This window comes from Carassius gibelio, chromosome A8, assembly GCF_023724105.1.
Source record: "Carassius gibelio isolate Cgi1373 ecotype wild population from Czech Republic chromosome A8, carGib1.2-hapl.c, whole genome shotgun sequence".
Lineage (NCBI taxonomy): Eukaryota > Metazoa > Chordata > Actinopteri > Cypriniformes > Cyprinidae > Carassius > Carassius gibelio.
The window spans coordinates 12,304,731-12,332,562 of NC_068378.1; the positions used below are offsets into that span (position 1 = coordinate 12,304,731).

General features: G+C 37.3%; 1 protein-coding gene across 4 annotated transcripts in view; it reads right to left on the bottom strand.

Moving 5' to 3' along the window:
- LOC128018479 (RIMS-binding protein 2-like) overlaps positions 1-25,085 on the bottom strand; it is a 103,517-nt gene extending 78,432 nt beyond the window's left edge. For all 4 annotated transcript variants that reach the window (XM_052604001.1, XM_052604000.1, XM_052604004.1 and 1 more), the window contains exon 1: positions 24,943-25,085. The gene's annotated coding sequence lies outside the window, so the exon portion shown is untranslated. The remainder of the gene's footprint in view (positions 1-24,942) is intronic.
- Between the last annotated feature and the right edge of the window lie 2,747 nt (positions 25,086-27,832).

Below are 27,832 nucleotides of genomic sequence, written 5' to 3' on the forward strand. Positions count from 1 at the left end.
TTCTATTGATATTTCCACCGGAGCATGCATTCTAGACGGGATGTCAAAGATAGGTGTAATGAAACACACTGTCGAACTTTGAGCACCCCGTTAGAAGGCTCAGCTGACCAGCTATGCATTTATGCTAAGATAGAGATTTGGCTTTCCTTGAACCTGTGACAACCAATTTTCACAAATCTTTATCAATAAAAATTATAATTAAATTTATAATGAACATAATGCCCCATTATGCCATTTTTAAGGTTCCTAATATTGTTTTGGGAGTCTCCTACAATAGGTTTGCATGCATGCAAGGTCAGGAAATACTTTCATATGTATTTACATCATCTCATTTTCCAACAATTCATTCAAAGCAGTTCTCTCTAAACCCCTCCTTTCCATGGGCCTACTCTGCTTTGATTGGTCAGATGGCCTAGTTTGTTGTGATTAGTCTACGCCCACTGCCATAGTTCCGTATTTTAAATGCTCATAAGAAAATGTGAACATTTATCATTTATCATACTTATAGGTTGTGATTCAGTGGAGACAGCTGGTCCAAATAAACAGGGTCCTGAGCCATCTTTCAAAAATATTTATACATCTTTGCTTTGTGAATCTCGCATTGAACTCCCAGAGATTAGTCGAGCAGTTGTAAGTAAAATGACAGGAACACAAAAAAGACTGGGGTTGTACTGCTGTGATACAGAGGTAAAATTAATTTCAACCACGGCTTCTTTGCCGACTCATCTTTCTGAAGTTAAAATAAAATAATTTACTTTTGCAGTGTCTTCTCAACATGATGTAAACCACATTAACAAGCTATATTTGGGGGCGGGGTCAAATTGTTCACAGCCAGCCAACATATAACAAAGGCGGGCATTATGCTATGCAAATGTGTTACCCTGCAATGTGTAGCAGTCACAAAAGTGGGGGTCAAATTACTGATGACTCATTTAGGCTATTCAAAGTCGATTCTTTCTTTTGGGAGACAATTTTATTGTTTATTCAGCTTTACATCTTTGCATATCGTTTACATTCACATAGAGCTACATTACACACTGCATTAAAGGCAATATTCAAAATAGCAAAATAGGGGCACTTTAAACATAGAACACAAATAAAAAGAAAAGCTTGTTACATAAAAATCAATTGATTTATGCTTTGAAAGCATCTGAAGATTTTTTTGTGGTGGTACTCCTGATCAGTCTACATTCATGTCAAAGTTTCTGTTGTGCGTCATAGAGTGGGCGTCTTCAGAGAAATGCAGGAGATTTCAGACAGACTTCATTGATCACATCAGCTCTGATATCAGTCCATGAGCAGAGTCTTTCTGAGTAATTTGAGAAGTCTATAGAGGGACATGAAGTCCCTTCATATAATGCAAGTAGGTTATGCTCTTGCTCACTGTCAGAGCAGCTGTTCATTAATCATAGAGCTGTCACTGAAGGAGCTTACGCTGGGCATTATACGTTTAGGAGGCGCTAAAATATCATGTGGCAGCTTTGTTGGATAATCACATGCTGATGATTTACACTTAAAGAGATGGAAATAAACTGAGCTCTGTTCCCACAATGCAATTGAGCTACTGTGGCCACAGTGCACATCGGTCAGCCAGAGAGACCATTCTAGCCTTCTGGGTAAAGGGAGTTATTTGAGCGATCACATCCAGGCAATGCTTGTTTTGACTCACTGGGCTAAGAATAGATGAATCTTAGAGATGAAGAGATGAGGCAGGCTACTGTAAGCTAGGAGGGACTAAAGGGTAAGAGCCCACATGAACATTTTATTGTTCAGAGGATGCGCTTTTATAGCTTAATGGAGTTCTTAGTTATGGCTTATTAAATTATTATTTCTGTTTCCTAGAATTCCTTAAGAGGTATAAAATCCCCCCCACCACCCCACCCCAGTAGCACAGCAATATAAAACCAACATAATAGCATTCAAAAAGTTAGTAATTATTTTTTTTTATTTTTTAAATTACTCCTTTTATACAGCAAGGATGTACTTAATTGATCATAAGAGAAAGTAGAGACATTTTTAATGTTACAAAAGATTTCTATTTCAAATAAATGAGGTTCTTTTGAAAATGTCATGAATCAAAGAAATCGGAAAAAAATGTATCATGGTTTCCAATAAAATATTGTGCCACACAACTGTTATCAACATTGTGAATAATACAAAATATTTATTGTGCTTTGAATCAGCATTTTAGAATGATTTCTTATAGATCATGTGACACTAGACTACAAATGGCTGCTGAAATTTCCACTTTGCTATCACATAAATAAATAGATTTTCTTTTAAAATTTAGAAATAGAAAATACTTTTTTTCGTTAATATAAATATTATAAATAAATATGTTTTTCTAAGTGATTTAAAACATACAGCAATACCAGTACAGCCCAACCGATTCCGAAACAAAGATATGAAGATATAATGAAGATATTTTGTAGATCAAACTAAACATTTTTTATTTGTAGAAAACTTAATTTTTGATTAGTAATATGCATTGCTTTCAGATGATGTGTGAATCGAAATTTGTGGTCCCACATAAGATACAGTATGACCATAGTAATTATTACTAAACCAATATCAAAAGCAATTACAGCTTACAACTCATGGAGCAACACTGAATGCACCAGACTCCAGGCACCCTACTGTGTCCAAACCAACCCTCGTCACTCTCTAAAGCTTGATCTTGTTTTAAATCACACATCAATCATTCTTTCCATGCTCACATTCAGTCAGTCCGCCCGGGCCCTGGAGAGCAGACGCCTGTCTGGTTTACGGTGTTTGAATGTGGCTCAGTTATGAACAAGAAGTGATCGAATGTGAAAGAGTTGTTCAAGTTGAAATATTACGAAATGCGCAAAACATGCATTATGAACTGGGCTTGGCGTGTTTTCATGCAAAGTATGCATGCATATAGAGACCCCTACCTACACATGTACACACTCATGCACATGCATAAAATGCTCAAATGGAATGCAAGATGTGGATTTAGAGTCACAAGATTGAATGTCAAAGACAGTCACACATGCTTACACATACAGATAAATATAGGAGGTCTCATGCATAAACACACATATAAATGTCAGCCAGAATTTTCTCATGTGAGATGACTAAGGCTAATCTAACTCCAGTTAACAATGTATAGTAACTGTGTATGCATGCATTATCAGGTGTGTGTGTGTATGTGTGTGTCAGTGACCAAGCATGCACTGTATTTCTCACTCCATCACAGTAATTTCTTTCTTTCTTTCTATCTCTCTTCTACCTGCTTTCTCCTACTTTATATCTGCAGGGTGTGTGTGCATGTGCGTGTGAATGAGTCATCACTGGTGCAGAAGATCATCTATATTCCTAAAGTTTTCCCAAAACTCCAGCTCATACAGCCAATGCAGCAAGAGAAAGCCTAAACTACCACAGACACACACTGAGTGGACCTTTTAATTGATTTCGGTTTTGTTTATAAAGTGAAAAATGATATATTCTATTCTCTACCACCAAACAAAATCCTCTCACAGACATGCGAGCATTGTAATATTTTAATTAAGGCATTATTTCATATATATATATATATATATATATATATATATATATATATATATATACACACACACATACATATATATATATATATATATATATATATATATGTATGTGTGTGTGTATATATATATATATAGGTGTGTGTGTGTGTGTGTGTATGTGTATATGTGTGTGTTTTTTCTTGCAACTGATTTCTGGATTTACTATACTTGAGGAGTGTGAAACAAACCCATAACACCAACACCAACACAAATAATGCAGTTTGCACAGTGATCAAAAGCAATTTATGACTTTACATTTTTCTGAAGTTTTTACATATGATGTACTAAAAACCCCACGGCTCAATGGACACCTCATGACAGTGCTCTTGCCCACATCAGCCAGAATAAAATAAAAAATGTAATACTCAACAATACAATACTCAACAGATCTCTCTGGTAACGTATGGTAGACTTCTCTTATCATTTTGCATTAATTTCTTAGTGCCACGCCTACATACATGTACTTTTCTTTTTAATTCTGATGTAGATCTGTCACTACATCCACTTTCACTTCCATCATTTTTTATATATACTATACACACACATTTTTTTATGACTGATTCTTTAATGCCCTTTCTACCGTAAACAAACATTTAGATCCATTTAGAATTGAGCAGCACAACAGCCTACTCATTTTAAAGAGCAAAGCACTTGAAGTGAGTACTCTGAAGGATGCAGGCTATATGGCCTCATACATGTGTGTCTGTGTGTGTGTGTGTATGTCTGTGTGTGTGTGTCTAGTACACCCTACAAAAAGCTGAACATCACTGCTGATTTATTCTGAACTGGAATGTTACCTTGGTAACACAGCAGCAAAATTCCAAAAATGCAGTTCAGAATGTTGCAGGAAAATAGATTTAGTAATTAGATTTATTTGCATACCGTCTGTCCACATGGCAACCAATCTAACTTGAAAACATGGAAATCATATAGTATTACTGATTTCCAACCGATAAACCACAGGGCACAAACTAATGGTGTGAGCTCAAGAAAGGTGATGTCCAGAGAATTCAGCTGAATTTTAGCCTTGCAGTGAAAGGAAAAGAGAATTATCAGAGGAAAATAGATAAGCGGTGGGGGAAAGGAGAAGAGGAGAAAGAGAAATGGACCCTGCAAAAGGGTGCGAACATCAGAGATGTTTAGAGATCAGACTTTCCGTAGCCTTAAGCTGATCTTATTACACCACTGAGGTGCTTGCTGTATTACCCAATATGAGTTACAGTAATGTGAGAGACATTCTTACACAATAAAGGCACCAAAGTCTTCAAAAACTACTTATTAAGCCAGCTTGATGAGGACACACATAATTTTGCATACACACACACACACACACACACACACACACACACACACTTACAAATGTACTTAGCAACATAACTCAGGACATTCTGTACTACAAACATTTTCTGTTTGTTGAAGTGAAACTCTTGAAATGTTGCCCAGCCAAACAACTATATAAATACAATATATACATTAAATTAAAAAAACACAGTTAAAAGCAATATTGTGAATTATCATAGCGATTTAAAATACAATTTTCTATTTTAATATATTTCAAAGTTTAAATTAATATTTAATTTTCTGTGTTGACAAAGCTGAATTTTCAGCACTCAGTACTCCAGTCTTCAGTGTCAAGCTAATCTTTGGCAAAAAAAAAAAAGATTTTTTCCTCAAAATAAGAGCAGTTATTTGAAATTAATTTTTTTTTTTTTTTGCTGTCACTTTTGATTAATTACATGTATTCTTTTTTAATAAATATTTTTTTTTCCTTCAGATATATATATAAAAAAGTGTTTTTATGGTCAGAAAGTTTGAGACCACATTAAAAAATAAGCGAAGTAATGAAATCTTTTTTAAACTAAATGTGAAATAAATGCAAAACTGAAGCATTTTCACAAGTGGTCTCAAATCTATTGACCACATTGTGCATATACAATATTCACATGTTATACATACATAAATTCATGAATTAATAAACATGATAAGTGCTCTGAAAGCATAAATGATCTCCAATTAAATCTAGTTGTAATTTAAGCACAGAAAGTAGACTTGTATATTAGTTGCTCATGCAGTCTTGACCACTATAGCAGCAATATCTACAATCACTCTTCTCTCTCTGCTTACCTTTTCACATGCACACACCGAGCAGTATTGGAAGCTAATGTCTCTCATCGTGTTCTTCCCTCACCAACGACCAGCGCCCGTCCCTCAAACACTCAGACTAGACTACCGTTCTCTCTAGACAGATACATCTGAATACTCAAGAAGGTTCCAGAAGTGTGGACGAATGACATTAGACTTGAGTGGTGTCACCGTAACTCAATACCGCAATGGTGTGTACGGATCCCATATCTGTTGATTGAGTTACAGAGGAGGTTTAACCGACCCAAGTTCAAATTTCCCTTTAGAAAAGACACACTGAGAGATATGACCACAAACAGTTCATCTTAATACAAATACAGAAAGTCTTAATGTTCTTAACGGCAAGCTAAGCTATTAGACTATGTAGTTAACAATATGTTAAGAAATCAGGCTAAGTGTTTAACAGTATGCTATTCTATTGGTTTTATAATGTTTAATTGGATTAATTCAACTGTTTTGTGGTGCATTGTAAAGACAAGAACTGTCTAATAATCTGATGATCATTTGACAATAGTAAACATTTTGAAGGTTAAGATGGCATTTAGAAAACCAGATATGTTATCATGCATACAGCTAGATCTCACTCACCCTTCTGATTGGCTCTGACTTTATCGTGTGATGCAGCATTTTTTTTTTTTTTTTTTTTTTTTTTTTTGTGGACAGAAAAACTGTATCACGGCAATCTTGTCACATTGTGCCTCAAATGGAGTAATGAGACAAATGTTATAATAATATGACTACAATAAAGTAAGAGTTACTTTATCAAATGTTCTTTAAAAATCAACAAATACCTCAGCTGCCAGAAGAGAAAAAAGACTGCATCTATAGCAAAATGATTAGAAATTCAAACGGTGTGAAGATTCAGTGAGGTTCTGTTGTAACATCTCTACACCACAAGGCACTGGGCAAAAATGTAACAGTTAATAATTTATTCACCATGATGACTAGACAGCTCTTTGATGAGACTTTAATGAAGTGTTGACAAACTGCCTCTTTGGCGCAGGACAGACGTGGTTTGAGGGAATGTAGTGCACTTTTGTTAAAGGAGCTGACCATGGTGCTGAATCAAGCACACTGTAGAGTGGAGCTTAACTACAAACTCAATGCCTAATCAAGCATTTTCTTTTGTATTGCTGATGACCTCGAGGCCCACAAAAAGCATGCTTTGTGCCGTTCGCAACCGTAAGATGGTTTTAGTAATGTGTGGTCAGACTTTTGATGATCAGCATCAAGTGTGGTCTACATTTCAGCTTCTTCTAGCCAACAACCACCCACTTAGGCAGGAAGAGGCTATTTTACTGACATGTGGATAGATTATATGAATTATAAGATATCCAATAACACCATTTTTTTTGTTAACATTTAAATCAGTGTACAAGGGAAACTATGTCTTCAAAATAAATCATTTTAGAACTGTAATTTTATATATAATAATTAAAAATAATAAAACAACAAAATTTAAAATAAAAAAATAACTAAATAATTACATTAATAATTAAAGTAAATAATGTAAAATACATTACTGAAAATTAAAATTGAAACAAATAAGCAAATAAGTAGACAAGTAAATAAATAAATCTAGCTAAAATAGTTTAGTTTGAGCATATCGTGTTACAACATTTTTTTTAACTACCCATAAATACTGACCTACAACAGTTCTACAGCTAAGCTCTTAAATAAGAACATGATTCTATTTAAAAGATTTAAGCCATATAAGCTCAAAATGTAGAAAAAACCCAAAGATTAAATGGCTCATTGGAGCAGAAGAAAGCTACTTAATTCCAAGTCACTTGACTCCTGGAAGTTGCATTGAAGCAAGCCATTCAGAAACTGACCATTTGAATAAGCTATTTAATCCAATTATTGCCTTATTTCTTTGTAATATTGAACAGATTGTACTTTTAACAATCTATAGACCATCTGATGCTGAAACTAGGATGAATTATACACCTGAACCCAATATGTTGATCATTTCGACAAAGTGTTGTTATCTCAGTCTGAACCCTCTACAGTGTTGGTGCACTAAATTATAGTCCAAGTGTTACTCTGGGAGGCCTTAAATACAATAACCAATGTACTGTAGCAGCTCCAAATGTGCAGTCTCTCATCTATACACTCTTGTTTAGTTCACTTTTATACCACCTCCTGCTTCTTCTCTCACACGTTAGTGTCAAAACTCTCTCCCACTGGTTCCGACCTGCTGAGATTCCGGTAATATCAAAAGTGAGAGCAGCCTAACCCTCCTCTGGAAATGTCGCACATGCACTCCTCTGCATGTGCATTTAAGGAATAGCTCACACAAAAATGAAATTTAGTTTTATTACATTTACATTTACATTTAATCATTTAGCAGACGCTTTTATCCAAAGCGACTTACAAATGAGAACAATAGAAGCAGTCAGGTCAACAGGAGAACAACAACAGTATACAAGTGCCATGACAAGTCTCAGTTAGTCTAGTATAGAACGCATAGCCAGGATTTTTTTTTTTTTTTTTTTTTTTTAAATGAACAAAGACAAGAAAATGAAAAGTACTGGTGTTAGTAGGTTAAGTGCAGGCGAAAAAGATGAGTCTTCAGACGTTTCTTGAAAATTATTAAAGACTCAGCTGTACGAATTGGGATTGGGAGGTCATTCCACCAGCTGGGCACAGTCCAGGAAAAGGTCCGTGAGAGTGATTTTGAATTTCTTTGGGATGGCACCACAAGGCGTTGTTCACTTGCAGAGCGCAAACTTCTGGAGGGCACATAGGATTTAACCAGTGAGTTTAGGTAAGTTGGTGCCGTGCCAGTGGTCGTCTTGTAGGCAAGCATCAGTACCTTGAATTTGATGCGAGCGGCTACTGGTAGCCAGTGTAACCTGATGAGGAGAGGAGTAACATGAGCTTTTTTTGGCTCATTGAAGACAACCCTCGCTGCTGCATTCTGGATCATTTGCAGAGGCTTGACAGTACATGTAGGAAGGCCCGCCAGGAGAGCATTACAATAGTCCAGTCTGGAGAGAACAAGAGCTTGGACAAGAAGTTGGGTTGCTTGCTCTGACAGGAAGGGTCTAATCTTCCTAATGTTGTATAAGGCAAACCTGCAGGACCGGGTCGTTGTAGCAATGTGGTCAGTGAAGCTTAATTGATGATCCATCACAACACCTAGGTTTCTGGCTGTCCTCGAAGGAGTTATGGTTGACGAGCCCAGCTGTATAGAGAAGTTGTGATGAATCAATGGGTTAGCTGGAATCACCAGGAGTTCAGTCTTTGTAAGGTTAAGCTGAAGGTGATGGTCATTCATCCAGCTAGAAATGTCACTCAGACAGGCTGAAATGCGAGCAGCTACCGTCGGATCATCTGGCTGGAATGAGAAGTAGAGTTGGGTGTCATCAGCATAGCAGTGATAAGAAAAGCCATGCTTCTGAATGACAGATCCTAAAGATGTCATGTAGATGGAGAAGAGAAGTGGTCCAAGTACTGAGCCTTGAGGAACCCCAGTAGCAAGGTGGTGTGACTTTGAAACATCACCCCTCCAAGACACACTAAAGGATCTGTCAGAGAGGTAGGACTTAACCCACAGGAGAGCAGTTCCAGAGATGCCCATCTTTCTGAGGGTGGACAAGAGAATCTGGTGATTAACAGTGTCAAAAGCAGCAGACAGGTCCAGCAAGATGAGTACTGAGGATTTTGAAGCTGCTCTTGCTAGTCGCAGGGCTTCAGTAACCGAGAGCAGAGCAGTCTCAGTTGAGTGGCCACTTTTGAAGCCAGATTGGTTGCTGTCCAGGAGGTTGTTCTGTCCAAGGAACATAGAAAGCTGGTTGAACACAGCTCGCTCAAGTGTCTTTGCAATGAATGGAAGAAGGGATACCGGTCTGTAGTTTTCAAGAAGCGCTGGATTTAGAGATGGTTTCTTGAGCAGTGGGCTTACCCGAGCCTGCTTGAATGCTAAGGGAAATGTTCCAGAGTGAAGAGAGGAGTTGATAATGTGAGTAAGTGAAGGTATGACTGAAGAAGAGATCGCTTGAAGGAGGTGAGTGGGGATTGGATCAAGTGGACAAGTAGTAGGATGATTGGACAGGAGAAGTTTGGAGACGTCCATCTCTGAGAGTGGGGAGAAGGAGGATAAAGAGTGTGCATCGGTCATTGTGAAGTTGTCCTCGGTCTGCGGTGTGGAGAATTGGTCACTGATGGATCTTGTCTTATTTGTGAAGAAAGCTGCAAAGTCGTCCGCTGTAAGAGTCGATGGAGGAGGCGGAGGCGGCGGATTAAGAAGAGAAGAGAAAGTCTTGAAGAGTGTCCGAGCATCACTGCAGCTGTTAATTTTGTTGTGGTAGTAGGATGTTTTAGCTGTGAAGACATTTGCCGAGAAGGAAGAGAGGAGAGATTGATACACACTGAGGTCCGTAGAGTTTTTTGATTTCTGCCATTTCCTCTCTGCAGCCCTTAGTTTAGAGCGATGTTCACGGAGAACCTCAGACAGCCAGGGGGCAGATGGGGCAGTGCGTGCTGGTCTAGACAACAGTGGGCAAAAGTTGTCCAAGCAAGATGTTAAAGTGGAGCAAAGAGTGTCCGTAGCACTGTTCGTGTCCAGAGCAGAAAACTGAGAGAGTGGTGGAAGAGAGGATGAAACCACAGCAGATAGGCGAGATGGAGAGAGTGAGCGTAGGTTCCGTCGAAAGGTGACCTGCGTTGGAGTGTGTGCCACTTCAGGAGTAAGTGCTAGGTTAGCAGTAATGAGGAAGTGATCAGAGGTGTGCAGTGGAGCAACTGAAGAGGTGTCCACAGAGCAACAGCGCGTGTAGATGAGGTCCAGTTGGTTGCCTGATTTGTGAGTTGCTGTAGTAGACACTAGCTTGAGATCAAATGAGGTGAGCAGAGTTTTGAAGTCAGCAGCCTGGGGTTTATCTAGGTGGATGTTGAAGTCACCAAGCAGTACCAGAGGAGTACCATCTTCAGGAAAGTTTGATAGCAGCACATCCAACTCCTCCAAGAAGTTTCCCAGTTGACCTGGGGGACGATAAATGACCACAAAGTGGATTTTAACAGGGTGGGTTACAGTAATGGCATGTGATTCAAATGAACCAGTACCTGTAGGTGATGGCTGAAGATCAAATTTCCATTCTTTGGATATAAGGAGACCCGTACCTCCACCCCTCCCAGTGGTGCGAGGAGTGTGGGAACAAGTGAAATTAGTGGAGAGGGCTGCAGGGGTGGCAGTATCTTCAGGTTTGATCCAAGTCTCTGTCAGTGCCATGAGGTTGAGACCGGAATGAGTAGCAATAGAAGAAATGAAGTCTGCTTTGTTAACTGCAGACTGGCAGTTCCAGAGACCAACTGGAATAGAGAGCATAGTAGTAGAGGTCAGAGGGACATGGCGTAAGTTTGTCAGACAGGCCTTCCTGCGACATACATAGCGTGCTCTCCGAGTGTTAGTAGTGATAGTAGAGATCTGAAAGCACATAGTGGCTACAAGTGTAAGATATATTTGAGAGGCTATACAAAAAGTAAATAAAGAGAAAAGCAATACTCAAGTGCCCTGTCAGTGTCCTTGCTCGGTGGAGTCGCGCAGGTAGAGTCGATTGTCTTTACACTCGTCGGTCTTCACACGAGGAGGGTTCACACGAGGGTTGCCGCGACCGCTGCCGCGGTGAAACCTAGTGCTTTGTATTAGCCTGATTACCTGTGATTGAAGTCAGCTGGACACGCCTCACTATTTAGCAGATCGAAACCAGGCAGTCCCGCGATAGGCAAACGCAAAACCAAGCACCACTTTCAGCACGTATTTAACCAGGGTAAGACACACACAATTTAAACCAAAAACTTTTCTAGCAATGATGATCACACACTAGTCTGATGAGAAAACAAGACAAAACACTCACAAGCTGCTGTCCTTCTATGTTGCTCGACTGTTTCTTCTGACAAGTGTTTTGCAAACAGCTAATTAAAGTACTTTCACTGGCTTTGGCCACGCCTCACTATTTAGCAGATCGAAACCAGGCAGTCCCGCGATAGGCAAACGCAAAACCAAGCACCACTTTCAGCACGTATTTAACCAGGGTAAGACACACACAATTTAAACCAAAAACTTTTCTAGCAATGATGATCACACACTAGTCTGATGAGAAAACAAGACAAAACACTCACAAGCTGCTGTCCTTCTATGTTGCTCGACTGTTTCTTCTGACAAGTGTTTTGCAAACAGCTAATTAAAGTACTTTCACTGGCTTTGGCCACGCCTCACTATTTAGCAGATCGAAACCAGGCAGTCCCGCGATAGGCAAACGCAAAACCAAGCACCACTTTCAGCACGTATTTAACCAGGGTAAGACACACACAATTTAAACCAAAAACTTTTCTAGCAATGATGATCACACACTAGTCTGATGAGAAAACAAGACAAAACACTCACAAGCTGCTGTCCTTCTATGTTGCTCGACTGTTTCTTCTGACAAGTGTTTTGCAAACAGCTAATTAAAGTACTTTCACTGGCTTTGGCCACGCCTCACTATTTAGCAGATCGAAACCAGGCAGTCCCGCGATAGGCAAACGCAAAACCAAGCACCACTTTCAGCACGTATTTAACCAGGGTAAGACACACACAATTTAAACCAAAAACTTTTCTAGCAATGATGATCACACACTAGTCTGATGAGAAAACAAGACAAAACACTCACAAGCTGCTGTCCTTCTATGTTGCTCGACTGTTTCTTCTGACAAGTGTTTTGCAAACAGCTAATTAAAGTACTTTCACTGGCTTTGGCCACGCCTCACTATTTAGCAGATCGAAACCAGGCAGTCCCGCGATAGGCAAACGCAAAACCAAGCACCACTTTCAGCACGTATTTAACCAGGGTAAGACACACACAATTTAAACCAAAAACTTTTCTAGCAATGATGATCACACACTAGTCTGATGAGAAAACAAGACAAAACACTCACAAGCTGCTGTCCTTCTATGTTGCTCGACTGTTTCTTCTGACAAGTGTTTTGCAAACAGCTAATTAAAGTACTTTCACTGGCTTTGGCCACGCCTCACTATTTAGCAGATCGAAACCAGGCAGTCCCGCGATAGGCAAACGCAAAACCAAGCACCACTTTCAGCACGTATTTAACCAGGGTAAGACACACACAATTTAAACCAAAAACTTTTCTAGCAATGATGATCACACACTAGTCTGATGAGAAAACAAGACAAAACACTCACAAGCTGCTGTCCTTCTATGTTGCTCGACTGTTTCTTCTGACAAGTGTTTTGCAAACAGCTAATTAAAGTACTTTCACTGGCTTTGGCCACGCCTCACTATTTAGCAGATCGAAACCAGGCAGTCCCGCGATAGGCAAACGCAAAACCAAGCACCACTTTCAGCACGTATTTAACCAGGGTAAGACACACACAATTTAAACCAAAAACTTTTCTAGCAATGATGATCACACACTAGTCTGATGAGAAAACAAGACAAAACACTCACAAGCTGCTGTCCTTCTATGTTGCTCGACTGTTTCTTCTGACAAGTGTTTTGCAAACAGCTAATTAAAGTACTTTCACTGGCTTTGGCCACGCCTCACTATTTAGCAGATCGAAACCAGGCAGTCCCGCGATAGGCAAACGCAAAACCAAGCACCACTTTCAGCACGTATTTAACCAGGGTAAGACACACACAATTTAAACCAAAAACTTTTCTAGCAATGATGATCACACACTAGTCTGATGAGAAAACAAGACAAAACACTCACAAGCTGCTGTCCTTCTATGTTGCTCGACTGTTTCTTCTGACAAGTGTTTTGCAAACAGCTAATTAAAGTACTTTCACTGGCTTTGGCCACGCCTCACTATTTAGCAGATCGAAACCAGGCAGTCCCGCGATAGGCAAACGCAAAACCAAGCACCACTTTCAGCACGTATTTAACCAGGGTAAGACACACACAATTTAAACCAAAAACTTTTCTAGCAATGATGATCACACACTAGTCTGATGAGAAAACAAGACAAAACACTCACAAGCTGCTGTCCTTCTATGTTGCTCGACTGTTTCTTCTGACAAGTGTTTTGCAAACAGCTAATTAAAGTACTTTCACTGGCTTTGGCCACGCCTCACTATTTAGCAGATCGAAACCAGGCAGTCCCGCGATAGGCAAACGCAAAACCAAGCACCACTTTCAGCACGTATTTAACCAGGGTAAGACACACACAATTTAAACCAAAAACTTTTCTAGCAATGATGATCACACACTAGTCTGATGAGAAAACAAGACAAAACACTCACAAGCTGCTGTCCTTCTATGTTGCTCGACTGTTTCTTCTGACAAGTGTTTTGCAAACAGCTAATTAAAGTACTTTCACTGGCTTTGGCCACGCCTCACTATTTAGCAGATCGAAACCAGGCAGTCCCGCGATAGGCAAACGCAAAACCAAGCACCACTTTCAGCACGTATTTAACCAGGGTAAGACACACACAATTTAAACCAAAAACTTTTCTAGCAATGATGATCACACACTAGTCTGATGAGAAAACAAGACAAAACACTCACAAGCTGCTGTCCTTCTATGTTGCTCGACTGTTTCTTCTGACAAGTGTTTTGCAAACAGCTAATTAAAGTACTTTCACTGGCTTTGGCCACGCCTCACTATTTAGCAGATCGAAACCAGGCAGTCCCGCGATAGGCAAACGCAAAACCAAGCACCACTTTCAGCACGTATTTAACCAGGGTAAGACACACACAATTTAAACCAAAAACTTTTCTAGCAATGATGATCACACACTAGTCTGATGAGAAAACAAGACAAAACACTCACAAGCTGCTGTCCTTCTATGTTGCTCGACTGTTTCTTCTGACAAGTGTTTTGCAAACAGCTAATTAAAGTACTTTCACTGGCTTTGGCCACGCCTCACTATTTAGCAGATCGAAACCAGGCAGTCCCGCGATAGGCAAACGCAAAACCAAGCACCACTTTCAGCACGTATTTAACCAGGGTAAGACACACACAATTTAAACCAAAAACTTTTCTAGCAATGATGATCACACACTAGTCTGATGAGAAAACAAGACAAAACACTCACAAGCTGCTGTCCTTCTATGTTGCTCGACTGTTTCTTCTGACAAGTGTTTTGCAAACAGCTAATTAAAGTACTTTCACTGGCTTTGGCCACGCCTCACTATTTAGCAGATCGAAACCAGGCAGTCCCGCGATAGGCAAACGCAAAACCAAGCACCACTTTCAGCACGTATTTAACCAGGGTAAGACACACACAATTTAAACCAAAAACTTTTCTAGCAATGATGATCACACACTAGTCTGATGAGAAAACAAGACAAAACACTCACAAGCTGCTGTCCTTCTATGTTGCTCGACTGTTTCTTCTGACAAGTGTTTTGCAAACAGCTAATTAAAGTACTTTCACTGGCTTTGGCCACGCCTCACTATTTAGCAGATCGAAACCAGGCAGTCCCGCGATAGGCAAACGCAAAACCAAGCACCACTTTCAGCACGTATTTAACCAGGGTAAGACACACACAATTTAAACCAAAAACTTTTCTAGCAATGATGATCACACACTAGTCTGATGAGAAAACAAGACAAAACACTCACAAGCTGCTGTCCTTCTATGTTGCTCGACTGTTTCTTCTGACAAGTGTTTTGCAAACAGCTAATTAAAGTACTTTCACTGGCTTTGGCCACGCCTCACTATTTAGCAGATCGAAACCAGGCAGTCCCGCGATAGGCAAACGCAAAACCAAGCACCACTTTCAGCACGTATTTAACCAGGGTAAGACACACACAATTTAAACCAAAAACTTTTCTAGCAATGATGATCACACACACTAGTCTGATGAGAAAACAAGACAAAACACTCACAAGCTGCTGTCCTTCTATGTTGCTCGACTGTTTCTTCTGACAAGTGTTTTGCAAACAGCTAATTAAAGTACTTTCACTGGCTTTGGCCACGCCTCACTATTTAGCAGATCGAAACCAGGCAGTCCCGCGATAGGCAAACGCAAAACCAAGCACCACTTTCAGCACGTATTTAACCAGGGTAAGACACACACAATTTAAACCAAAAACTTTTCTAGCAATGATGATCACACACTAGTCTGATGAGAAAACAAGACAAAACACTCACAAGCTGCTGTCCTTCTATGTTGCTCGACTGTTTCTTCTGACAAGTGTTTTGCAAACAGCTAATTAAAGTACTTTCACTGGCTTTGGCCACGCCTCACTATTTAGCAGATCGAAACCAGGCAGTCCCGCGATAGGCAAACGCAAAACCAAGCACCACTTTCAGCACGTATTTAACCAGGGTAAGACACACACAATTTAAACCAAAAACTTTTCTAGCAATGATGATCACACACTAGTCTGATGAGAAAACAAGACAAAACACTCACAAGCTGCTGTCCTTCTATGTTGCTCGACTGTTTCTTCTGACAAGTGTTTTGCAAACAGCTAATTAAAGTACTTTCACTGGCTTTGGCCACGCCTCACTATTTAGCAGATCGAAACCAGGCAGTCCCGCGATAGGCAAACGCAAAACCAAGCACCACTTTCAGCACGTATTTAACCAGGGTAAGACACACACAATTTAAACCAAAAACTTTTCTAGCAATGATGATCACACACTAGTCTGATGAGAAAACAAGACAAAACACTCACAAGCTGCTGTCCTTCTATGTTGCTCGACTGTTTCTTCTGACAAGTGTTTTGCAAACAGCTAATTAAAGTACTTTCACTGGCTTTGGCCACGCCTCACTATTTAGCAGATCGAAACCAGGCAGTCCCGCGATAGGCAAACGCAAAACCAAGCACCACTTTCAGCACGTATTTAACCAGGGTAAGACACACACAATTTAAACCAAAAACTTTTCTAGCAATGATGATCACACACTAGTCTGATGAGAAAACAAGACAAAACACTCACAAGCTGCTGTCCTTCTATGTTGCTCGACTGTTTCTTCTGACAAGTGTTTTGCAAACAGCTAATTAAAGTACTTTCACTGGCTTTGGCCACGCCTCATTTATATCACTTGCTCACCAATGGATCTCCTGCAGTGAATGGGTGATGTCAGAATGACAGTCCAAACAGCTGATTAAAAACAATCACATTAATCCATGTAGTGTGCATATTTGTAAGAAACTAATTCATAAGGCATTTTAACCCTCTGGAGTCGATTCACGAGTATAGGCATTTTATACTGATAACCCTGAAAATAACTTAAATTACAATTTCAGTTTTGTTCATACAGATAAGAGCAATACATAAATCAAATCTGTAAAGGGTCTACTTTTATTTGTATACAGACATAATAACAACAAAACTTTGAGCATTTATAAAATAAAGATAACAAACAAGGTGCGCGGTCTGCAGCCTTGGTCTGCAGTGATCTTCATTTAGACACACGTCATTATAATTAACTGTAACTCCATGGCTTTGAATACTCAACAAAGAGACATGAGAGAGATATCTATAGAAAGCTTGACATGTCTTCTTTTAAACTAAACAAGTGCTGCTGAAAACAAATATTCTGTGATAAAACAACGCAATGACCGTTTTACACGTCTCCCTTCATTATATCTAATGTGACCACGCCCCCGCACTGAACGCGCTTTTGAGATTATAATGTTTCACGTGAAGCTCACAGCTTGTAATTGCCCATACAACAGAAGACAAAGCAACGAGACTGTTCTTCAAGTTTTTTTTATTTTATTTTACTGTTTGCGTCGCGCTGAGAGGAATGAGACATAATTCACCCAAAGAAGATGTGATGAGGATTACCTCAGGATCTGAGATTTGAATTTCCTCAGAAAAAAGAATGAAGTGCTTTATTCAGCAGAGATCATAAACAGGAGTAAGTCTCTTTTTATTTATTGATATACTTGTATTAGGTTTCACATAATGTGTAAACATTTTACTAGTTAGACTTTTTCCAAACTATAACTATTACTATACCATTCAAAAGCTTGATGTAAAAATATAAATGTAACAAATAAATGTAAATGTAACAAATGTAACAAACAATGATGTTCTTTCAATTTATCAAAAAAAAAAAAAAAAACTGAAAAATTTTTTTTTGTAGAAAATAAGTGTGTATAATATTCATAATAGTTCACGCCCTCTCGCATAGACCCTTTCTACAAAATGTAAAATCAATATATTGTTTTCTGTGAGTGAAAGTCCCGGGAACCATTGTTCTGTATGTGTTTCATTGCTTTATTCAAGTGATTTAAAATTTTTAGTTTTTCACTAACCACGCATAAACATTGTTTTCTCTCCTCATTCAGACAAGACAACTTTCATTGTAGAAAGTAACCACAGAGGGCTCATATGCAATGGTTTGAAGTTAAAAACACCTTGATGGAATTATTTTTTACAAATACATTGACTGGAGTTGTGCTAATTATTCTAGAGTTGTAAGTTGATTGTGATGTTTTTATCAGCTGTTTGGACTCTCATTCTGATGGCACCCATTCACTACAGGAGATACATTGAAAAGCAAGTGATAAAATGCTGAATTTCTCTAAATCTGTTCTAATGAAGAAACAAACATCTTGAATGGCCTAAGGGTAAGTACATTGTCAGCAAATTTGTATTTTTTAAGTGAACTATCTTTCTTTAAACATGGAGAGCTTGTCTTTGTAAAAACCAAATAACATGAAACATGCACGCACAAATCTGACACACACAGATTTGAATGCGTCTTGCTGCTTCTCCAGCACAACCACACAGATGCTTGTATGTGAACACACACACATACACACACACGCGCGCACACACACACACACACACACACACACCTCCAGTGCCAGAGATCTAATTAAAGGCTGTGAGATTGAACTTGTCCCTCCTTCTGATAGCGTAAAATTAGATGTTACAGATTTGGATTGCATTCTCACTGTGACGTCTGACACGTCTCCTGGAAGGATGTATGGTGTTCTGCTTTTACGTGTGTGTGTTTGTGTAAAGAGAAAAATAGAGAATGTGAATAATAGCTAATGCAAATGTATAAAGCAAATATATATATATATATATATATATATATATATATATATATATATATATATATATATACACATACATACATACATACATGTAATAAAGTATTATAAATATTTTCAACAGTAGTAGCAGTATCACATACATTTCACTAAAATATAGTAATATTTATAGCACAATGCCTTTATGTAAAAATGTACTTTTAGGCCTAATGAATGCATATTGCATTTTAACTGAACTTAAGACTGGTGGTGATGCTTAAGATATTTTTGGTCATTGAGGGTTTCTGTAAAAAAAAAAATAGTAATAGATCATATTAATTATTATTAAAAGATAATACTACTACTAATTCTACTATCATACTAATGTATAAACAATGCACTATGAATTGATGAGCTGCTGGGTTCATGAATATTAATCACGTTGTCTGCGTTCGATCAAACTGGTTTGCTGAAATCAAAACAGGGACGGTACCAGATCAGCACCTGCCAATGAAATTGCCATTTGCGCATTAGCTCTGCCCACTTCTGCTTGTTCGAAAATGAATATTAATAATTCTAAATGAACTCCATTATTTTGACAGGAGAAGACAACAAAGAATAGTTTACATATAGCGTGTCGATTCAGCGTGGTAAGACTCTCACTCTCTCTCGCTTTGCATGTGTGAGAAACAGCGCTATCAGTAAAGCGACGGTGAGTCGTGCGCCTTCACAAAGAGTTAACAGAGCATCAAATACAGGTTAGCTGTGCGTCCATTGAGATGAACTGAAAAGTTCAGATTGCTTGATGGAGAGAGAACTCTGAAGCTCAGATGCTGAAATTAATGCAAGCGTCATGCGCTTCAGTCTATGTAGTAAACAAACCCGCAAGTCTCTGCCATTCATTAATTCACACAGAGACGCCCAGAACATGGATTCATATTTCAAACAACTTTTGCGGCTTAACATTTACAGATACTGGTCCATATGGAGGTTTCTGTACCTTGACACCTACAAACTTGAAAAAAAAACTTAAACATTGGTGTGAAACAGGAGTAATGTTGTTTGCACCTTGTGCAATGTGGAATTAGTTTACAGCTTTTTCGAGCACTTTGTGATGCATTTTGGAAACAGGAGATGAGCTTCTTTTCTAATGCACCACCTAGCTTGATAAACCCCTTCTCAAAGACTTACTGTTTGTCAATTTTATTTGGGTAACACACATATTCTGAATGCCTTTGGCAAATTCGAATGAGCCATTTTAATATAGATTAATTTCAAGATCACAGTGAGATTAATCTAGATTAAAAAAATTAATATATGCCCACCACTAATATATATATATATATGTATATATGTATATATGAATATATATATATATATATATATATATATATATATATATATATATATATATATATATATATATATATATATACACACACACACACACACACACACACACACACATACAGAAAGAGAAAGTAAAAGGATGGAAATACACACAGACATGCTCATATACACCCACTGAATGTTGAACGTCTCAACACAGAACATCAATATTTATGCACTAGCTGAGCTGAGAATGGCAGTAATTGCTGCGAAATCAATGTCTGTTGCTCACAGTGTATTTCATCTTCTTATGAAGGTCACATTTCGTTTTCACAGACTTAGAGGAGATACACACACACACACACACACAGAAACACACAGACACAAAGTCTTTACACCCACATATTCCTGCATCGTTGAATCAGGCACACATTACTCTACTGAAATCCTATGTATGAAAATGCTTCTCGGATTATCCTTTATTTAGGTTGTATGTGTATTATAGATTAGCTCAGTTTAGCTAATTGTATTTATTTATTATCTTAAAATTAATTAATACATTTGGATTCATATTTAAAGACTGCATTGAATCAAATTCAATTACAACGAGAACCAGGTTGTTGTTGTTGTTGTTGTTGTTAAATAAAACTAAAATGATTATTTTAAACAGAGAATATTTCTTTGGAAAAACTCTGCAAATGCATCACTGTTGTTAATGTTAGCTGCTAAATACTGTTAGCTAATGTCTTAACCTGTAAACCCGCACCTGGACGCAGGCGCACTGAACTCTCTTTTACAAAAACAACAGCATGTTGCTTCATTTTCAACAACCTTTTCTGATGTTGTTATCCTTCAATACTATTATAAAAGCAGTGAAGAATTAAAAAAAAAGTACAATTATAGTGTTTTAGAAATAAACGCAAATCTGTAATGCCCTGTAATTTGCGGTAGAGCCAAAGAGCTGGTGTGGTTTTCTTGACAGACGGATAGGAGAGAGACCTATGGGGGCTTCTCTTACATCACTGCTTCTATGATTTCACTCTGTCTCTCATCCTCCTCCTCCAGGCATCCCCCTCTCATCTCTCCAGCTCCTGCGTCACTCTTTCATCCTTCAAAAACGATTGTGAAAGTTGGCAGAGAAGGACGAGATTTCAACGCCGCTGATTTCTCCTGTGTCATCAGCTCTTTTACTTTTTATCTCTTCTAATTGGAGATATTCCAAGAAAGACAAAAGAAAGAGAGAAAGGGAGATGTCAGGTGTTTCCTTTTCATCCAGATGTGTGACACTGCTACATCATGTTGCTTTTCTCACCTTATTAAGCCAGAAATAAAACTATTTCACCAACAGAGAAAAGGATTGCAATACGACTACTACCTACTTTACATTACAGTTTAAACATTTGGGGTCAGTAAGATTTTTTTTTTCTGTCTCTCCATGGCTGCATTTATTTGATCAAAAGTAATCAATATTGTGAAATATTATTACAATTTAAAATAAACGTTCACAAATACATTATATTATATTATATTATATTATATTATATTATATTATATTATATTATATTATATTATATTATATTATATTATATTTTCATTTATTTCTGTGATGGCAGAGCTGAATTTTCAGCAGCCATTACTCCAGTCTTCAGTGTCAATTGTTAATGTTAATTAAAAAAATAAATCTTTACTGTCACTTTTATTTAATTTAATGACTAATGATTCATGATTATTCTCAAATAAAAGCATTAATTAATTTCAAAAATATTATTACTGAGCCCAAAATTTGTATAATGTGGCACAGTACTTGTATGAAGTATCAGATACATACACAACTAGTGTTGCCTGGTTTTGATGTATGAGCCAGTTCTTGTGAACCAGTCCGAATCAGTCTTCTATAATTTACAGCTTTAGCAGACAGAAATGTTGTTTGTATTTAAGCAAAATGAGATTATATCTGAAATATATCCAAATGAATCAGAATCAAAGCTAATCGGGCTGATTCACAATAGAACATAATCAAATATTTTATACAGGAAATCTGTATGGATTCTCAGCCCTAGATACAAAACCCATTAAGGGAGGCCAAAGAGACTGGCAACACTCTATAAAGTAAAGATTCCAAAAGGGGGTTTTCACAGCAATGCAATTAAAGAACCATTTTTGTTTCCCCAAAGAACGTTGCATGTAACAGTTTTTTTTTTTTATTAGCGTGATTAGTGTACTTTTTCTAGTTTAAAGAACCTTCTGTGTAATGGTAAGGTTCCATGGATATTTAAGGTTCTTCATGAAACCATGGATACCAATAAAGAACCATTATTTTTAAGAGTGGAAAACAGCAGTAATTTGTTGTCATGTGAACAGGAAGGGTATTTTTAATGAAAGAATGTCTGACAAGAAATCTTCCTACATCCATCATTGGCATTCACTGTGGACCCTGTGTGTATGCATGTGCACCTGCAGGCTCCATATCACACTCCTTTACTGTTGAAGATAAGAGATACTTGAGGTGTGTGTGTGTGAGTGTTTCCAGGGCTGAGACAGGGAAGTGAGTGTGTGAAGAGATGTGAGATCACATACTGGTGGACAGCCTCTAATTAGCCTCTCATAGTCCCCTTACCCGTTGGGACTAGTTTTAATGCTTGCAGATTAACATCACAGTTTAGGATATACACTAGTGAAGGTTTTTGGACTTTGCATGTTTTTGTGGTGTGATTAGCCAATTAACATTATCATGATGTGATTTCCCCACAGACCCAGAGTGATTAATCACATGACATTTACGCCTCAGATGATTGGCTAAAAAAAAGCAATAGCATTGAGATTAATTGGAATGCTAACAGACAGCTTTCTTTAGGTATAACCAGCCTCTTTGGTTGTGAAAAAGAAGACAGAGACAGAAAGAGGAAGTAGTCTGGCCAGATTGGCTCCTTTTAAGCGTTAATAAGAAGGATAATGGAATTAGAGGTCTGTGGAAGGCATGTAATGTGGTCACAATGCTGGTCTTACTTCATTAGCAATTATGTAAACATGGGCAAGCACTGTGTTTTAATGCGCGTGCCGACTTTTTTTTTTTTTACTATTTTGGTCAAATATCTGAAAAATGTAAAAAAAAAAAAAAAAAACAGTAAATCCTTTTAAAACTTTTACATTTTAGAAGTGTATAAGCTAATTCAGGCTATAGCTAATTATTTTGTGGACCCCCTGGCACTTTGAGAACCTCTGGTCAACACGGCAGAAAGCCCTATCTGGTGTCTAGGATCTGCAATGGTCCGGATTGTATCGGGGTATTCGTTATTTTGGTTGTTCGATGAGAAAAATCTAAAATTGATGACTAATATATGCATGAGCATTATTAATATTATTATGTGAAAACTTTTATTATATATGTTATATAACATTTGCATTTAAATTTAATTATTTACTTTGACATAATTCTTCACAAAAATGTTTTTATTCAAATCAAGGTGTTTTATGTTAAATATTGCATTAAATATATTTAATAAATATTCAATTCAATTCAATTCCAGTTTATTTGTATAGCGCTTTTTACGATACAAATCATTGCAAAGCAACATACAGAAAATTAAGTTTCTACAATATTTATTAGTAGCTAATAAGTGGTGACTGTCAGTTTATGTGCATATGACAGGAATTTTCTGAAAAATGAATACAAGACGTAGTCAACTAGACGATGAACACTATTAACAGCAATTATAATGTGATTGCATAGTAAGTAGCAATATTTGTTAGTTCTGTATGTTCTGTATTTTATAAATATCTTAAATTTGTAAAAATGTGCAGCCCTAAAAATACATTTTTATCTGTTAGTAAACTGGGTGAAATTATTCATTAATAAGAACATTTCACAATCTCCCCTCAGTTTTCAGATGGTTCCTATATGCATCTGCTTGAAACCAATATGAATCGTGAATAATGTGACAGTTCTCAATAAGTTTAATTAATGAGCCAAAAACATCATCTTGTCAAAGGAAACAAACTCTTTTCCATATCTAAAAGCCCAACACCTTACTGCTCACTTTGCTAACACCACTCCAAATGCACATTTTTTCAAGATGTTATTCTGCACGGATGGTTTTCCATTAACACTTAATTCTTTCATCACAATTCAGGGTTCCCTCAAAACAGAGTTGTCCAATATGCATTGAAAAGAAGCTGATTACTGGTCGCCCCTCCACATAGACACAAACAAAAGCACCACTCCTACAGTACATGCTCATTTTCAGTTAACGAACAATGCGAAATTGTGACACATCAAAACAGGATAAATGATATGCTAATTGACTGCTTTTATAAAAATGCTGTTTCCAAGCAACTAACAGGTGAGAGGAGCTCTGTGCGTCCACAATACAGACAATATGAGAAACAAAAAAAGAAATCGAGACTGAGAAAGAAAACCGAACGTACAACATGATCACATTAAGTTGATGATGTGCAATCATCAGAACAGAGATAATACAAGCGAACTGCATAATTATGTCACCACATTTGTGATACAGCATAAGCTGATGGCAATAAAAGACATGCACTTCATAATCCAATAAAACTCAACTCAATACATTTGAGTTAAATTCAGTACATGTAATCCAGTATTCTGTGAACAACACACCTTTAACTGGATTGGATGCTACTGAAAGAAAAAAACCTAGACTCACAAACACTTTCTACTGGGTAACATAATGTGACAGCATTGTAAGCTGGTGTGTGCATTTAATCATTGCAATTCATTTACATTAGGCTCAACACATCCAATCATCAAATATCTGGTGTGTGTATATGTTTGTGTGATGTTAAAATCAATTTAAGCAAATGTTAAGCAAACATTTATGCAGAACATAACACTTCCATCTTTACTTTCCTAAACCAAAACCCTTAAACCCTAAAATATCACTGGCATAAGGTTAGGAGAATATATGAACGCAGACTGACCAATAGCTTGTGCTGTTGTCGAAGCAGGTAGAGAGCGGCGGTCTCGGGTGAGAGCTTGTGTTTCCTGTCCTCTAGCAGCCGGAACGCATCCACATGCTGAGGCGATAACTCGGATAAATGCAATGGAAACACCTCATTCCTCAGTTTCTGGAAAACACAGAAACCAACACCAAATCAGCATATTAACATGAATATTCTGAAGGATCACATGAGACTTAAGACTGAAGTAATGATGCTGAAAATTCACAGGAATAAATTACATTTAACCTGTTAAATGTCACCCCGTCCCGTATACGGGACACCTACGTTGACTATACTATATTACAATCAAATTTAATCTAATCTTGACAAACTATATATCGTTGGAAAGGTCTAAGACTCCCAAATATATATTTTACCAATATTTTTTGTTAAAAATTATGTAGGAAAAGTAATAGATGAATTTATGACAAGAGTGCACCCTCAGAAATCTACATTACAAAAGGAGCTTTGACCTTTGTTTAAAAAAAAGACTTTTTATCACTTTTTAGAAATCATCAGAAGTTATATATCACTTGAAAACATAAAATCTCAAAATTCATCCTTCAAAACCCATTTTAAAATCAGACATTGCATTACCATGTAAATGGCACATCAAAATCATGTTACAAAATGTTTTCAGTCATGAATTATAAAAATTTAGGTTTGTATCATGCACATTCATGTCTATCTTCAAAAACGTGAGTGACAGTTAACAGGTTAAGAAATATTAAATTAGAAAACAGATATGTAAGTAGTTGTAATATTGACCTTTGTACTGTATTTTTAAAAAAAAAAAAAAAAAAAAAAAAAAAAGAGAGACAAAAATGCCCAGAGTATGAGACTTAAAAAGATAAATTAAATAATATATACATACATACATACATACATACATATACACACACATATATATTAGGGGTGTAACGGTTCACAAAATTCACGGTTTGGTTCGATACGATACACTGGTGTCACGGTTCGGTTCGGTACGTTTTAGATACAGCAAAATGAAAAAAATGGCAGATAAATTTCCTTGATTTTTAAAAAATGTTTTATTTATTAAAACTAACAACAATTTTTCCATTGAACAATGATGGAGCTACTCTTTACCCATCTTCTGTGGTGTTTTCTTAGCAGCATACTGTATAAAACAAAAACAGCTCCTTATGAAAAAAAAATGAAAATGTTATATTGTTGTAGTAGTTATGAACAAATACAAAGATGTAACTTTTTATATGGAACATTATAACTCTTTATATTGAGTGTGTTTTTACTCACCATGGTTTACAGGGAATCCAAAGTGCAACCAAACACCAGAACTGTTGGTTATTGGAGGATTTTCTGTTTCTGGTCTGTTAAACGCATTGGCCACCACGTACCGTGCATGAACTGCTCGCTCACTCAGCGCGTACGGAGTGAGCGAGCGCCTGACTGATTAGCCTAACATAAACATATTAGTTGGTGTTTTTTTTCTTCTTCGGAGGTGTCAGGGGCATTGCCTGTTATGTCGTTTGGGTTATTGGGCTACCTTGTTGAACGCATATCATTTTATTTAACTTTTTTTTTTTCCCCAACTATAATTAATTAATCCAAAGAACCGTTCGGTACATAATGCGTACCGCGTTCCGAACCGAAAGCCTCGTACCGAACGGTTCAATACGAATACGTGTATCGTTACACCCATAATATATATATATATATATATATATATATATATATATATATATATATATATATATATATATATATATACACACACACACACACACACATTACATACATTAACCTTTTAATCAGTTAAAACAAAAGTAATATTATAGAAATAACTCATAAATAAATAACATGTTGAATGCACATTTAATCTTCTGACCTTCAGTGATGTTACAAAAGAAAATATAAAAATGTATATAATATATACACTGTGGCCCCAAAAGCATTTGGACACTTATGTTATCTCTATATTAGACACTAAATATCAGACATCTGTGACATCTGCAAATAATGTTAAAGCTTCACTTTTATGTGCCATTTCCGCTAGGTTAAAGATGACAATATGATATAACTTTCATTTTTTATTTATCTTTCTACAGGAAAGAAATATATATCTTACAGCTAAACAAGCATTTCATCAACCTTTATAACAATCTAGGTAGCTAGTGTGCCTGTGTTTACACTGTGTGTTCTTTATTAGCAGAGTGACTCTTTTGTGGGTCTTGTCAACAGTGCTGCTTTCCTGTAAGGCCTGACTTTAGCAGGTGGCCAATGAGTACAAAGCAACATTACACCATCATCATGTTCTTTACACATTACCAGGGGCTATTACCACTCTGGAAAGCAAACAGAAGCTTATCAGTACAGTATGTCTGTTTGTGCACGTGTATGTGTGTCCATAAACTGGTTTGGGTTATATACAAAACACTAACGCCTGCTCCATTTGATTGTAGAGAACAAACAGGCATGAAAACAGAATGTTGTTATATTAAACTGCTGTAAATGGACAACACACAAACATACACGCAATGATTTTGCTTGCTGCTATTAGTCCTGCTAGCAGGAGGCTGAACCAGATGTTTGCTTCAGCAAAAGCTCTTAGTGTCCGAAAAGCTTACAGATTCAAATGGCTGTCAGCCTCACATGATCTGACTGAAATATTATGGGTGAACAAACTGAACGTTCAAAAAACACTCCACTCAGTATGAATAGAAGCACATAATCAATGTGACATGCAAAGTCAAACTCAAATGTCTAAAAATGTGAGGTCACATTTAAAAGTTTGCTGTTGACATTTTCCATTTATACTTCAAATACAGGGCTTTTAAAAAATGTATGAATACAAATAAAAGTTAATGCAAACTGAAAAATGTCATAAATAAAA